At 42.2% G+C, this 14,022-nt stretch overlaps 1 long non-coding RNA gene across 1 annotated transcript; it reads right to left on the reverse strand.

The window, feature by feature from the left end:
• Positions 1-869: 869 nt before the first annotated feature.
• LOC121498228 lies at positions 870-10,152 on the reverse strand. The gene is made up of 3 exons (XR_005989646.1): positions 10,024-10,152; positions 9,738-9,827; positions 870-1,187 (listed from the first exon to the last, which is right to left on the reverse strand). It is a non-coding gene; the product is annotated as an uncharacterized LOC121498228 (long non-coding RNA).
• Positions 10,153-14,022: the final 3,870 nt, after the last annotated feature.

Raw genomic sequence — 14,022 nt, forward strand, 5'->3', positions numbered from 1 at the left:
CTGAAGAGATGTCTCAGATACATTATATAAAGGTTTTTCAATCTTGGCACCATTGACATTTGGACCAATAATTTTTTGTTGTTGTGGAGGTGTCCTGTGCATTGTACGATGTTTAATGCCATCCCTGGCCCCTACACACTAGATGCCAGTAGCACTCCCACAGTGTGACAATCAAAATCATCTCCAGGTATCACCAACTATTCCCTGGGGGGCAATAGCACCCTCCATAACCACTGCATTGGATGGTGCCAATAACACACACTGGGCAACCTGAAGATGGAATGTATTAATAACCTACAAATGCTGGACGTTAGGGGGATTTTGAAAGCCCAGGGTGCTCGGGCCTCTAATAAAAACTGCCCATTCCTTTTTGTCGCCATGTCGTCCAACATGGTTATGACAAGTAACTACAGAATTAGAAAAATAAACATTAGTTTCTTCTTCACTTGGTTGCCCAAGTGCCATTTCTTCTCTGGATTCATGGGGTCTGTGCTATGCTGAAACATGCTAGGTTAAATATGCACCAGGACGATAGAAACCACCTACAGCCATGCCACTCTGAACACACCCGGTCTCATCTGATCTTGGAAGCTAAGTAGGGTCGGGCCTGCTTAGTATTTGGATGAAGGACAATAGAACCTTACCAAGCAATAAAAGGGAATAAGCAATTGATAAATGCAGCAACATGATTGAGCCCCAAAGGCATGATGCTGAGGGAAAGAAGACAGTCCCAAAAGATTACATACTGTTTGATTTCATTTATATGATTTTCTGGAAAAGACAAAACTATAGTGAGCACAGATTAGTGGTTATAAAGGGTTGGAGCAGAGAGAGTATGTGACCACAAAGGGACAACTTGAGAGGTTTTTCTACTCTATGATAATGAACAAAAATGAAAGAGTAGTTGCTGAAGAATATGATGGGATTTTAATACTTAATACATGTGTTCTTCTAACCACAATGAAGCATTTAAAGTTATGTTTTTTTAAAAAAATGTGCCAGGCAACAAGGCTTTGACCACCAGTAATTGGAGCATTCCTGGGGAGAGGGGCAAGTAGATGTTCTGGAACCAAATGAAGAGCGTTAGCTTCCTTGCTTCAATTCCTCTTTCACTTTCCATAGAATAAGGTGATCTTCACTTCCCAATCCAGGCTTGCTAAATTTCACCATAGAATTGCTTGAGCCTCCTTGGGCAGAAGAGAGAAAATATTTCAGAACGTGATGTATATTGGAGCAGGCTTACCAACATCCTTTAAGGTGTATACACAGTCATAACATTGTGTTATGACACTATTGTGGTGATAAAAGAGCCTAAAAAGAGTGTGGGGCTAGCTTTCCAAGGCTCTAGGCGAGAGAAGGAACAGAGGGTCTAATGAAATGAAAGTGACTTGATTCTAAAAGAGATCAATATCCTGTTCTATTATTCATATGAATAGTGTCATCAAATTCATGTATATATGAAATAATCATCATTTTCTGAGGAATTTTGTACTCACTTGAAATATCTAGTCTATCTGTGATGATGATGGGGCCCAGTGTATATATGGGAAGGTAGTGGTGACCCTTATGTAGAATCCTTCCCCATGAGCATCCAGTTCAGGGTAACAATATTCAGCATTCCTCCCTCTCAGGGGGACGGCAGGCTGTGGTTTACATGTGATGAAAGGACTGTTCACAAGAAAAAAATTGCTCATGCACTTATGTAATTATAATAGTAAACCACAGGATCATCACATCAGAGATGAATGCAATTGACTTCTCAGAGAATAAAACGCATGGCGACACTGAGAATCAGAAAGTGTCATCTGCTTGATATTCATCCTGAAAGCTACACAAAGCACAAGTGATGTCTCAATCACCAGTATTGTACTTCTTTCTCTTTGTCCACCATCATGCATTTTCAGCAACCCTTTAGATGGACAGTTGCAGTGTCTCTAAATTGTTTCAGGGGTAGCCTGGTACACCAAACATCCTCAGGAGCTGTTGATTCTTTTTCCTCTTGGCTAAATATAAACTGCAAAAATGAAGTTAAAATGTCTGTAGGGTGGGGATAGGACAAGGTGGCCGAGGTCAGAAACACATTGCAGAAGAACTGGCTCATGACTTCAGTCTTCTTGAAAGCAGAGCTTTGAATTTTTTTTTTTATATCTTTTAACTTACTTGATCGTCCCCACTGCTCTCCCTCCTCCATGATGTAAGGAAAGATTACTTTATGCCCATTTAACAGAAACTAGAACCAAGGCATATGTCCATTAAGAATTTCTCAGAGATAACATAGGGGTTTAGTGGAAAAATAAGGTGTAAATCCTGTCTCCTGATTCTAGACCCCAGGGCTCCATTTGGTAGACCATATTGTAAAGCATCATCCAGCTTCACCAAACACAGACCAGAAGCTAGGAGTTAAAGATGGTTACCCTCTGTAGGAATCCGTGGAATTCACAGCCAGCTCTCCGTGGATCATAGCTCTTTGTGGTAGCCAGTCTCCAGATGGCCCCTAGCGACTTTCACCTCCTGATATCCACCGTGTCCTAGTATCCTAGTTCCTTCTCACACTGAATAGGGCTGACTGTGTGACCAGAGGACTGACAGAGTGTGGCTTATGAGACTAGATCATAAAAATTACTGAGGCTTCCACTGTGTTCTCTCTTGGATCACCTGCCCTGAGGGGAACAAGACACTGTATCATGAAGACACTTAAAGTAGCCCAATGGAGAAGTCCATGTGGTGAAGAACTAGGCTTCTTACCAAGAGCCAGCATCAAGTCACCAACCATATGAGCATGCCATCTTGCACTGATCCTCCAGCCCCAGTCAAGCCTGCAGACGATGTAGCCCTGGCCAACACCTTGACTGCAATCTCAAGAGAGACCTTGAGTCAGAACCCCCGAGTAAGCAGCTCCTGGATTCCTGACCTACAGAAATTGTGTGAAATAAATGCTCATTGTTGTCTTAAGTTGATAAGCTTTGGGGTAATCTGTTACAGACCAATAAGTAAACAATTTACTATCATTGTAAATGGTTGTATGAGCATCAATAAAGAGATATGTACCATATGGTCAGTCCTGGTTCTTAACTGGCCTCAGTTCACAAGAGCTTATTGAAGGCTGGTTTTAACCAAATTAGGATTTGTCCTTCCCCCAGACTGAAGAGGTAACTAAAATAGACATTCTTAGCAACTGACCTGAGGGAAGTGAGAAGGTCCTCTTGGTGCTATTTGCAGCATTAGACATTTGGAGAATATCACTGGACACTGAATCAGATATTCTAATGTTATTTAATCGGGTCAAGCATATAGGTCATTTCTCCTAATAGTGGGACAATTCTGACCCCAAGAGCTAGTCTTGGACTCTGCTTTGTCTCCCCACTCCACCCTGCATATCACTCAGACCAGCTCCTTACTTGTGTTTACCTTTCCAAGCCTTTTATACCAAAAACTTTGATGAAAATGGCAACGACTTTAAAGAGCCAACATTTCTCTGAATATTGAGAAACTCTTGTTTTTTTCAGGATACACAGGCCTTGGCAATATTTAAAGCATGAATGATGGGCACAAAGATATTTGGCTAACAGCTTTCACATGGTTGAGTTACTGTAACTCTAAACTGCCCCAGTGATCCCTAGTATCTTCCTCGAGGATTTGCCAGTGTTCAATTTCTCAGTAAATGCTTTAATTCTTTACTGCCATCCCCAATTCTCCTATAGTCCCTGCTCTACTCAGTTTCTCCCCAAACAAACAAACAAACAAACAAACAAAAACAAACTTTTCCAGGTAACTTTGAATTGTCTGACCCTTCAGTGACCATAGACTTTGAGGGCTCCTTGAGACAGCCTCTGTGTAGGAATTTACTAGGTCCCTGGGCAGGAAGACATGGCTGTCTGTTGTACTCAAAAGCATTCCTCGACCATAAAAAATGAATGTCTCAAGATGGGGAATATGAGCTATGGCTTTCCTTCACTGCAGAGAGTTTTTTGCCTACTGGGAGTCACTCTTCCTGTCAAGAGTCTGGCACAGACACAGCCTCCTCTCTTTGTTCAAGAATCCCAAAATTCCCACTGTTTTCCAGGGAGCTTAAACACCTATCATTCAATAGATCTACTGTGGCCAGTTTGTCGTGGATTCTGGAATTCCTAGAGAGGCAAGTCATACATATTACCTTCACAACTCCCTTGGATTGGAACTGTATACCAACAGAACTGTGCACAAAGCTTGTTTGGACCAACTCCATTATGTTGATAGATCCTATTTTTCATAATTCCTACCTAAAACTGTTTTAACCCTTATATCCACCTACTCTATCTGTGATGGGATTAAGAGGAGAATATGGTGATCCTAGCCTCCAGACCACCATAAGAAGTTGGTTTAAAGATTGCCCAGCATCTGGCTTTCTTCCATGGCGGACAGTAAAGCCCCATGACTTGATGGCCAGCACCTACTTTCATATCTATAGAGTCCCCTGAAAATGCAGCTTTTTTTAGGAATCCGCAGATCTTGTATTGTCTGAAACGTTGAATGGCCTATGCTTTAAGCACCAGAAAATGCATGAGTTGACCTCAGCACTCGGCAGAGAAACCACTGGTTGAAGAATGTGTCCTTGGAGTTGTTAAATAGAATTTAAAATTTTAACAACTCACCTCGGCTTTAATACTGACTATTATTATGACAGGACAAACATTCTCTGCCCCTAAACTTAAGGAAAAAGTCCTCAGTGTTGGCTCCTAGCATAGTGCATTACATATTTGAGGGTGGCCAATTAGGGTTTTTTATTTGGTTTCATGAATATTTCACTGAGTAGGAGAAATCACCAGCTTAACTTTTGCACAGAGCACTTCTTCCTTTGTTTTGTGAAGGTTGTAAGTTTGTTTTATGACTTGAGCCCTTATAAGGAAGAGAGGTGCCAAGTTTAGCCTGGGGCAAAAGGAAAAGGCAGGTCAACCTGTCACCATTTTTATCCCTGGAGTTTCCACCTATATTATTACAGGACCCCTCAGGGTCTAGGGGTTAAACTCCCTCATCTTCAGTCTTCTCAGCGATAAAACTGACTCACTAACTCACCTCCGAACTTAATACTTAATCTCCAGTGACAGAAAAACTTGCTTCAGTGCCAACATTATGTTGTTGGCATGCCCAAATTTTATAAATAGCCTCAATAGCTGCAAACATGCAGAGAAGAAAAGATGATTTACCAATTTTCACTCTTCCCAAGACAAATCGACGAGTAACTTAGCCAGATTGTCTGCAACTTCTTGTAAGTCATGTCATAGTAATTTTACTATAGAAAAGAAAAAGGAGAAATAGAAGGTAAAGTCCTAGGAACTTCTCCTTTATCTCAATCGTCCATCTCTTCTCACACTTGGAGTGACAGGAACAGAGAACAAGGATGGAAATGGTATGATTGATACATATACAAAATCTCACCAGTGGTTAAGACTTTCAGGGGAAATTTAGACCACAGCCTCAGCTTCCCAGTGCTCACTACCCTTTGGAGTAGTTCTGTTTTTAAAATAATAATTTAAAAAATGCAACACTTGGGAGCTTCAGATTGGATCCATGATGAGAGATGAACAGCATTTCTCTCCATCAAAGGTGATGCTTTAGAGGGGACTCAGTTCCCAGAGGACTGAAGGTTGCAAGCTGTGATTGCCACAGAGAAGACGAGGACTTGGAAGGGGTCCCTTCTTGAGACAAGGAGGCCAACTGTGAGCCATGGCCTGAGATTACAGGGGCCCACTATAGCTCTGCGTGCCTAAATCACCTTGAGTCTTTTCCTATTCTGAGCCTCCTGACACCTGTCTCCAGACTAATCCTTCTAATCTAAACAGCTGCCTTGGTCACGTCATGCTTTGCCGTTAGTGACTCCCCAAGGCCTCCAAAAATGTCAGTTACCCTGTAGGCTGGCCTTTATCCTGTGCAAGAACTGGGCTGCCTCTGACATTTAATCTCCCTTTCCCTCCTGCAGGAATCTGGCACTCCTGTCAAGAGTCTGCATCGCTTCCTATTTGCCTGCCTCTCTACCTTTACCTGTGATGGTCTCTGTTCTCTTCACCTGGAATAGCCTCCTCTCCCTACCCCCCTTCTAAACACCCAACTTCAAGGTCTGATACAAAGAGTCGGTTTTGGAATTAGGTAGATCTGGGTTAAATTCCAGCCCCACCACCGGCTTGCTGTGTGTCATTGGGCAAGTGTCCTATCTTCTCTGAACCTCTGCTTCCTCAACTACGAAGTGACAATGCTCACACTGGGCTCACGGTCAATGCTCAGTAAAGACTGACTCCTTTTTTCTACATATCTGCCCAACTTCAGGCACCCTCCCAAGGTCCTAATTTCTATCAGATGGGCCATAAAAATATGCTTTACATATGAGAATAAGATTTGGGTGCAGTAAAGTTATCATCAAGGAAAGGGCCAGGCCAGGAATATAAAAATCACAGGACACTCTCAGGACAAAGGTTAGAGGCCAAGGCGCATGGGTTCATTTTCTGGCAAAGACACATTGATATTTCAGTTATAAGGAAGTGGACCCAATACAAGTACTTGGAAAAGACCCAACCAGTCCATAGTTGGGGAATTATAATAATGACAGAACTAACTGTTAGATAGTTGAAAGAATTCCTGAATAACACATTTCTATAATTTTCCCCAAAGTGACAAAAGATGCCAATTAACAAATTGACTCCCGTGATACTTGAATCTTAATTAAAAGAAAAAAAAAAGCAGAGGACATTAGATGTGTTTATGATTCCTCAGCCCCTCTGAGAGAAATTGACCCACTAACAGACCCTAAAGCTGGCAGGCAATGCCGTGTGATGGAACACTTCTTCGTATACATCCCCTTTGCCCTGGGATGGGCACCTACCAAGGGGCAGCCAATCCCATCATCTGCAGGGTAACTGTGACTTATGCTCTCATGCAACAAGATGAGCTAAGACCATCAGATTCCCTATCTTTCCAGAACTGGAATTAGGAAATACAGAAGGGATGAGCCTCTATCAAGAGTAGAAATGGTGGGGATGCCCTGAGGGAGAGTCAGGGACATGGTGAGCAAAAACCATGAGCAAGCCAGAATTAAGAAAGTTCAGAAATATCTGGTAAGTAGAACCAGCCAATTTAATAGAGAGAGGAGAACGGAGCTTAAGCTCAAGCAGAAACAAGAAGCCATAAGAAAAGGATGGAGAGAGCAGGGGATCCCTGCAATGGACCAGTGCCACAGGCGGTCTCGGTCTCTGGAGTTGTCTCAGGGCCTCCGACAAACCCGTCTCAAGCTCACTTGCTGCAGTTTTCCCTATAAACAAAAGAACCTGGCTTACACAGAGGGAAGCAGTGAACTATTTTACTACTTGAAGAAAATAAATACACCTGCTCTGCATGTGCACACTATTCCATAAGGGAATAGAACCAATAGGACCAGTGAGGGTTACTTCTTTTCATTAGGTCAAGGTGGAAGGCTAGGCAACCTGAAGGGACAGAGAACAACTTTTTTGTCAGAGCACTGGCAGCTGTGAGTCTCTTATCCCTTCACTTCTGGGGGGAACCACCACAGTCTGACACTTTGGAAAATGTTGCACCCACTCTGAGGATGGGGACTGACCCTGGTGGGGGATGCCGGGGTAACCTGGAAGAGAGAGCCATCGGTGACCCTGAGCGAGTCACTTTGTCTCCCTGAGTCTCTGTTTCTTCTCTTGTGGCATATGATCACTAACATGACTTCTGGAATTAATAATATATGAATCTTTTAGGTAAAATTCTTCCTCCAGTTAGACAAGGAAAAGAGACAGCCTAGGAGAAAAAGAAAGCGTCTGGATGGGGAGTCAGGACACCTGCAGTCAGCTCTGCTCCGCCCTAGCTGGGCAAGCTCAGGAGCCGTGACCCCTCTGGGTCTTGCCCACAAGACAAGGGAGCTGGTTTGTGCATTACCAAAAGAGCATTTTCACCCCAAATTCCATGATTCTAAGATCTCAAATCTTATGACTCCAGTGACTCCTTATATTTATATTTAAAATTCCTTGCCTTGTTTTTCTTTCTTATCCCTGATGATCCAGAAAGCAGTCTGGGGTACAATTCTTAGGAACACTTACTATTTCAGTTTGTCCAGCTACAGACTAAGTATAAAGAATGTTGGGGGGTGGAAATCTGGTGTTTTTCAGTCAAAAGCTAGTTGGAACAGACATGCGAACTAATTTGGATTTCTGGTGGCACAAATGCTCCTGGTTGCTGATGAAGAACTGTGAAGTCTAAATAGGAAGACAGACCATATTCAAAAGGAAAGATGTGTCTCCTTCCCAGAAAATCATAAATCCATAAATAGAAGATGAAAGTGTACAGCCCAAAGCATTCCACAAGGCCTTTTAAAATTTCTTCTTTAAAAGATTAAATTGGTAGAATAATTGAGAATTTTGGGGTCCACAGATCAAGGAAGTACTTACAGGTCAAAAGAAAAAGTTCAGGAACAAATACAGCTAGTTATAAAAGAAATTAAATGCCCTGCAATTTTAATAAAACCCGAAAGGCCCCAATGACTCCAAGATACTGAAGGTCACTGACTTTTATTGTCTCATCAACACAGCAGATGTGCTACTTAAATGACACCACAAACTCTACAGTAACATTTTTATTGGCCTGGAGATGCAGTTGACCTAAAGCATTCGGTTACAAAAGGTGTGAACTGATAACTCATGGAATAAATACCTACAGGCAAGAGAGATACAAAAATGTGTGCAATCCCAATAATAATTAAAATAAACATTTTAAATGAGATTTAAAAAAAAATCAGATCGACAGCAACCATGAGGGTGTAAGGAAATAAGTCAATCTTGTACAAGAAGGTAATGCAAAATTTTAAATATGCATAGCCATTGACCTAGCAATATCAGTCCTAGAAATTAAGCCATCAGAAATTCTTCTACGAGTATCGACTCAATAATGTCTGTTTGCTCTTAACAGCAAAAACTGGAAACTACTCATATCCATAGTGGATTGGTTCAACAAACTTTGTTCATTCAAATAATAGAGTTATTATGTATGTAGCTTTTTTTAGAAAGCGATGAACTATTTCTAAATGTATGGATGTGGGAAGATTCCTATGTGAAAAAAGCCAAGTTTTGGAAGAGAATCCATACGACCCAATTGCCTTAAAAGGTGCACAAGTACATCCGCTGTCCGTGGGCATGCGCACGTGCACACAGGGCTCTCCTAGTTCCCTGCCTGCTTCCCCCCTCACCACTTGCCATGTTCACCTCACAAGCCTTCTTCTGGAACGTATGGAGTCTCCAACATCTCCAGCGTGTCCAGCGTCCTCTTAGGATTGTGTGCTCTCTCAGCCCTAGTCCCCCGCTTGATGTCTGGCTCATTCCTAATCTTAATCCCACGTTAGGGCAGAAATCTGGGGGAGCTGACACCAAGGTCTTAGCATGGTTATCTCTGAGGCTGAGATGACAGGGTATCTTTCCCTTTCTGTGCCATACTTCTTGGTCCCATTTGAATTTCTAGTAATGACAATAATTTTTTTTATTATTTTGTAGCGAAGAGGAAGCCGCTGAAATACAAAGAATAAAACTGAACAACGAAGTGATCAGATCTTCCTCACGTCCCCTGTAAATTCTTCCAGGTGCAGTCAGGTGTCACCCACCTGTGGACTGAAGATCCCCAAATACAGCTCCCAAGAGAACCTAGGCTAGAGGGAGTGAGACAAGAGAAGCAAAGGGAGAGATGATTCGCCAATGATTTAAAAAGATGACGCTTACCTCGAAATTTCAAGTTAGGAGACTGGAGTATTTTCAGTCCTATGGCGTGAAAGCTGGCGCTTCGGTTCACTGTTCAACATCTCAGAGAAACTAAACAGAGAAATACCTTCAGAAGGACCCTCAATGCATCGTTTCAATTTAGTTTATATCGTCAAGGCCCCCAAGCCAAAAAGTTTTTTTTTTTTTTTGAAGAATCCCCCTTAATTAATTATAAAAGAAAAGAAACAAAGCCACATCACTTAATCGGCCTCGTACAGATGGGAAAAGTATAGTGTATTTGAAAAACCTGAAGTATTGGAGCATCTGGGGTATAATCTGACTCGTACGGTGCTATGTGGTGCTCCTGCTAGTGCGTCGTCCCACTCCAAGCACAGGCAGTTCATCCTGAATCTCTCTCTCTGCAGCACATGTTGACCCCCAGCCTCCCCCTGCGAGTATCCAGGTGCTGTTGATTCTTGTCCCCAGATGCCTGGCAAATTCACACACGGCCCCCGCTCCACCTCCGGTCAGCACGCTCCTTGCCTGGACCTAGGCCTTGTGTCTGACCTTCTGAGTCCAGGCAGTCTCTGCCCCACACTACAGCTGAACTAATCTTCTACCATGCAAGACGTGACCTGGCGTTTTCTCTGCTTTAATCCCTTTGGATTAAATCCCCAGTGCTCAGAAACTGAGTCAAGGTGAGGCTTGAGGCGGCTTTTCTAGTAGGATCGCCTGGTTAAAATAGTGATTCTCAACCCCTAAGGTTCACCAAAAAAAAAAAAAAAAAAAAAAATTAAATGCTGATGTATTTTGAAGACTAACCCAAGAGATTCTATGCTGCTTGACCAGATATCTATACTGAGAGGAACACTGGTGAGAGATAAGGGAAAAGGCAAGTCAGAGGTCCAAGTGTGGGTGCAACCTGGGATTTGGCATTGACCACAGGTGGCTTCCTCGCCCAGGTAAGCCACTGTTCTCAGGATCTGCACCAGAAAAGGACTCATTTCATCTCATCCTCCAGTCCAGGAGGAAGGTTCTGGTTCACGTGCTTCAGCGAGGGGCTCTTTTTAAAAGCAATGCAAATACTGACTCTAAGTTTATAAAAAGTGAATATTTAATAAGCAGCAGTGTGGCCATTTTAATTTGGAATTTAATCTGTTTTCAAAATCTAAGAGCAAGCAGGGCAGCCCAGGTGGCTCAGCAGTTTAGCACCGCCTTCAGTCTGGGGCCTGATCCTGGAGACCCGGGATCGAGTCCCACATCAGGCTCCCTGCATGGAGCCTGCTTCTCCCTCTGCCTGGGTCTCTTCCTCTCTCTCTCTCTCCTCTCTGTGTTTCTCATGAATAAATAAATAAAATCTAAAAAAAAAAAATCTAAGAACAAGCAAAGGCAAGACCAAGTCATGCAGATCCTGAGTCTCTATCACTTGTTCAGGATAGGACCAGGGCTCCATAGACTCCCTTTAACTCAGATTTCTCATTGAGCTCGTTATCTCTTTGCCTACATGCAGGACTGAAAAATGATTCCAAACAGCATGTATCTCCTAAATGTTCTCAAAAGAACTTGAAGAGAGGATCTCTCCTAGGTAACTATGCATTCTTATTTCTCAGTCTTGTTACAAGGGCACTTTGCAGCTGTATTTATACCGAGTATCTCCTTTTGTTGTTATCATTACTCTTCAAATTAGATGGGTCTGGGGTCACATACTATCTTTCAGAGCTACTAGTTATATGATTCTGGTCAATTTACTTAACCTCCCCCATCTGTTCTCTGGTTAACCTTTTTATTTAAAATAAGTATGTGAGACTGGGCAAAACAAGTCAGGTGCCCAGTGATTGTTCCCCTCACTTTCCCTGCCTCCGTCATCCACTATGGCCTTCATTACCTCCAGATGGTATTTGTACAGTTGATAATCTCCTTTTGGCCTAGAACTGGAAGTCATTTTCTTACAGTTATGCACTCTGTAATAATGTCAGTTCAAAGGAAACATTTGGTCCCTGTGTGGTCCACGGAGGTAGCCTCTGAGAGAGCGCTGGTTGGTTGTCAAGGGGCTTTTTTCTCTTTTTTCTTCTTTTCTTTTTTCTTTTCTTTTCTTTTCTTTTCTTTTCTTTTCTTTTCTTTTCTTTTCTTTTCTTTTCCTTTCTTTTCTTTTTCCTTTCCTTTCTTTCCTTTTCTTTTCTTTTTTTTCTTTTCTTAGAGAGCGAGAGAGAGAATGTGAGAGCAGGGCTGTGAGGGGGAGAGGCGGAGAGTGAGAGGGAAAGAGGAAAGCTTAAGTAGGCTCCATACTCAGGTGGAGCGTGACATAGGGCTCAATCTCATGACCCTAAGATCATGACCTAAGCCAAAATCGAGTTAGACACTTAAGTGACTGAGCCACCAGGCACCTCAAGGGGGCTTTCAAAGTGACATTTATCCCATGAGAATTCAGGGGGGCTGAAGGCCTCATCTTCAGCCTTCCAGACACAGAACCTGGTTTGTCCTATACTAAGGGAGGGTCTCCTTCTCTGGAACTCTGTGTTAACTGAAGTCACAGAGATTAAAACATGCTAACCAGAATGCTGGATCTTTAACTTTCAGTGAAAAATATACCAGTGGTGGTGGTGTGGTGGTGGTGATGGTGGAGGAGGAGGGGAAGGAGGAGGGACAATTGATTAGGAACACAAAACAAGAGATGTCGGCTCTACAAGGTCAATTTTTAGGGGACACTAAAAGCTTCCTCCCTCCATCTCTTACAACTAGAGCATGCTAGGATGGCCATATCCAGTTTTTCATGTTTTAGATTCCATTTTCTATATTTTATGCTGCTCGGTTCATGCATCTTTCTCCAAAGTACAGTAACATTCCAGTTCTTGAGTTCTCCTGGACCGAAATCCTTGGTGCCCTCAGCTCTCAAATCATACAATTAGATTTTGTGGCCTATTCCTCACTACATGGGAATGCTTCTTCCTCTGGCTGATGTTTCCTTCTTTCTGAGAGAATATCATTTATTATAATGGCCTGGACTTTCTTTCATTCCCCCTTCACTCACACCCTCCCCCTCCTCATCCCTCAGGAAGATGGAATGGCTTCTCTTCTTGGTAAATTTTGGGGGGAAATGAGTATACATTTTCTTTTTGTCAGTAGACCTGCTCACAGAGAATGGGACTTCTGTGCTCCACCATTCATGCTTCCCACATAAGAGGCCCAGCACTACTCAAGGTGGAAAAGTCTACTTCATTCTGGGGTTCAGAATTAGGGAGATTCTCACATAGATAAAAGCCTTATTCCCTGATCTAGGTTTCTCAGGGAAAAGGTGACTATTTTGACCTCCATCTATCTTATTTTATGTCTCAATTGTTTCAGAAGTTGAGCAGGTAATAAATAATGCTATTTATGAGGCCCTATCAAACATCCTGTGGCTGTTAGATGTTTACCAAAGCCACTTCCACTTCTTGCAGCACTAGAGTGATCAACTCTAGTTGCTCTGGGATATGGACCTTCAGATGCCAAAACTGGGACCATCTCAGGCAAACAGTATGATTGTCTACCCTACTGGGTTCACAGGAAGATTGGGTTTCCCAGTTTCTTTTGTAGTTGGTTGAAATGGAGTTTGGGTGGTAATGAGGCCCCATCATAGTTTCCACAACCTTCCATGCCTCTTTCCTTCTTATCTGCATGCCTGAAAATAAAAGATTCCAAGATGGTGGGGCCATTCCATGAAAGAAACCCAAGTCCCTGGATTGTCGCTTGGACAAACAATAATTTTTTTTTCAAAAATATGGAATTATGTAGCTAATATAAAGTGTATCTTGCAATAGCTTTATGGTTAATTTTCCATATTTTGAATGTAGGTTCTCATAAAATAATGATTCCTCTGTGTGACTTTGACTAAATCTTTACAAATATACAAATAATTTATTGTTGAAAACTAAAGAAATTTAAACTCTGATTGTTTTAATACTTCTATTTGTGTGAACACACACACAAAAAAATCACACTGATTATAAACATGAGTGGAAGGAGACATTGATACATAAACTTTTAAGAGAAGGTTAAAATACTTTCCTTATTATTTTTGAGTACATATGTGCCAATAATCCTGGAATTCCCATTGTTTCAGATAAAGTGAGGTCATTATGAAAAGATTTGGTTTGGGAGAGCTGAGTCATACTTCTGTATCCTGTCCTATCAGACTGCTCCCTAGTCTTTAATCTCATTAGAAAAATTGATAGTTTACACCCCTCAAACTGAGGGAAAGTGAACCTAAGGAACACCTCTGTCTCAAAGCTGGCCATTCTCTATATCCTACCTCCTTGATGTTGACCTA

This window comes from Vulpes lagopus, chromosome 8 (assembly GCF_018345385.1).
Source record: "Vulpes lagopus strain Blue_001 chromosome 8, ASM1834538v1, whole genome shotgun sequence".
NCBI lineage: Eukaryota > Metazoa > Chordata > Mammalia > Carnivora > Canidae > Vulpes > Vulpes lagopus.